This window comes from Triticum aestivum, chromosome 1B (genome assembly GCF_018294505.1).
Source record: "Triticum aestivum cultivar Chinese Spring chromosome 1B, IWGSC CS RefSeq v2.1, whole genome shotgun sequence".
In the NCBI taxonomy this organism is placed as follows: Eukaryota; Viridiplantae; Streptophyta; class Magnoliopsida; order Poales; family Poaceae; genus Triticum; species Triticum aestivum.
Window position 1 is genome coordinate 641,818,557 of NC_057795.1, and position 2,673 is coordinate 641,821,229.

A 2,673-nucleotide genomic window follows, 5' to 3' on the forward strand; every position below is an offset into this window, starting at 1 on the left:
TGCTAACGGTCGAGCGGGAAGAAGAAGGAAAAGCCCTCAAAGTTCAGCGCCCAGTGTATTATTTGTCTGAAGTCTTGACTCCATCCAAGCAGAGATATCCTCATTATCAGAAGCTTGTATATGGAATATACATGACCACAAAGAAGGTTGCTCATTATTTCTCTGATCATTCCATCACAGTCGTCAGCGACGCTCCACTATCAGAGATTTTGCACAATAGGGATGCAACTGGTCGAGTGGCCAAATGGGCGATTGAACTTCTTCCCCTTGATATCAAGTTTGAGGCAAAGAAAGCCATTAAGTCCCAGGCAATAGCAGATTTCCTTGCCGAGTGGATTGAACAGCAGCAGCCGACTGAAGTTCACTCGGAGCATTGGACCATGTTTTTTGATGGCTCTAAGATGTTGAATGGTTCTGGTGCTAGGGTTGTCCTGGTTTCCCCCAGAGGAGATAAGCTCAGATATGTGCTCCAGATTCACTTTGATTCCCCCAACAATGAGGCAGAATATGAAGCCCTCTTATATGGGTTGCGCATGGCCATTTCACTCGGCGTCCGTCGCATGATGGTCTATGGCGACTCGGATTTAGTGGTCAATCAGGTGATGAAAGAGTGGGACGTGAGAAGCCCAGCCATGACTGGATACTGCAGTGCAGTGAGGAAGCTGGAAAAGAAGTTCGAGGGGTTGGAGCTCCATCATATACCCCGACTGAAAAATCAAGCAGCTGATGATCTAGCAAAGATAGGTTCCAAGAGAGAAGCCATTCCGAGTGGTGTGTTCTTGGAGCATATACACACTCCGTCAGTCAAAGAGGATCCTTTCACCGAAGAAACTCCACAGCCCAAGAGTGCCACAGATCCGACTGAAGTTGAAGTCCAAGCAGTGGTCGACTTGATCATGGAGGTTTTGGTGGTCATTCCCGACTGGATGATTCCGTATGTCGCATATATCCTGAGGAAAGAGCTCCCGGAGGATGAGGAAGAGGCTCGACAGATCGTCCGTCGATCTAAGGCCTTTACCGTAATCAAAGGACAATTATACAGAGAAAGCGCGACTGGAGTTGGTCAGAAGTGCATAACACCAGAAGAAGGTCGACTCATCCTCAATGATATTCACTCGGGGACCTGTGGTCATCATGCGTCCTCTCGGACCATCGTGGCCAAAGCATACCGAGCCGGATTTTACTGGCCAAAGGCGAATGAGATGGCAAAAGAGATAGTGGATAAGTGCGAGGGATGTCAATTCTACTCGAATATGTCACACAAGCCTGCGTCGGCTCTGAAGACCACTCCACTCGTCTGGCCTTTCGCAGTATGGGGATTGGACATGGTCGGTCCTTTGAGAACAGGACGAAGTGGCTTCACGCATGTACTGGTGGCAGTCGACAAGTTCACCAAGTGGATCGAGGCTAAACCAATCAAGAGCCTTGACACCGGTACTGCTGTTAGCTTCATCAGGGAACTAATATTCAGATATGGAGTCCCACACAGCATCATTACGGATAATGGGTCGAACTTTGACTCAGAGGAATTCAGAGCTTTCTGCAACTCCCAGGGCACACGGGTCGACTACACTTCAGTCGCCCATCCGCAGTCGAATGGACAAGTAGAGCGAGCTAATGGACTGATTCTTAAGGGATTGAAGCCTCGACTGATGCGTGATCTCAAACACGCGGCTGGAGCTTGGGTCGACGAACTTCCCTCAGTACTCTGGGGACTGCGGACCACACCTAATCGGTCGACCGGAAGAACTCCATTCTTCTTGGTCTACGGAGCTGAAGCAGTCTTGCCGAGTGATCTTCTCCACAATGCTCCTCGAGTTGAAATTTACAACGAAGCAGAGGCTGAACAAGCGCGGCAAGACGCAGTCGACCTTTTAGAGGAAGAAAGGGAGATGGCTCTGATCCGGCCGACCATCTACCAACAAGATTTGCGTCGTTTCCACGCCAGAAATGTGAGAGGTCGAGCCTTCCAGGAAGGAGATTTGGTTCTTCGAGTGGATCAGCACAAACTACACAAGCTTGCTCCTTCTTGGGAAGGCCCCTTCATCGTCACCAAGGTTCTCCACAACGGGGCGTACCGTCGTTACAACATCGAGCATAATATCAACGAGCCCCGAGCTTGGAACGCGGAGCTACTCCGCCCATTTTACACTTAAGTTTTATCACTCGGATGAGTTGCAATAAAGTACTTCTGTAGTTCATGGACCTCAAAATAATAGTGTCATAGTCCCTCCATAATTTCTGTCGCTTTTTATTTTTGTCCAATAAAATTCCCCCTCAGTGGCTGACTTAGCTGCGAATCTGTTTCGCCTAAGTTTGTAAAAATCCTACCGAGTGGCGAGCCAGACTCCCACTCGGAGGCTTAGCTGCGAATCTGTTTCGCCTAAGTTATCAAAATCCTACCGAGTGGTAAGCCAGCCTTCCACTCGGGGGCTTAGCTGCAGCCATGTGCTCGCCTAAGTTATAAAAATCCTACCGAGTGGTAAGCCAGCCTTCCACTCGGAGGCTTAGCTGCAGCCCTGCGCTCGCCTAAGTTATCAAAATCCTACCGAGTGTAGAGCAACCCTCTCACTCGGGGGCTTAGCTGCAGTCCAAGCACTCGCCTAAGTTACAAAAATCCTACCGAGTGAAGAGCAACCCTCTCACTCGGGGGGCTTAGCTGTAGTCCAAGCA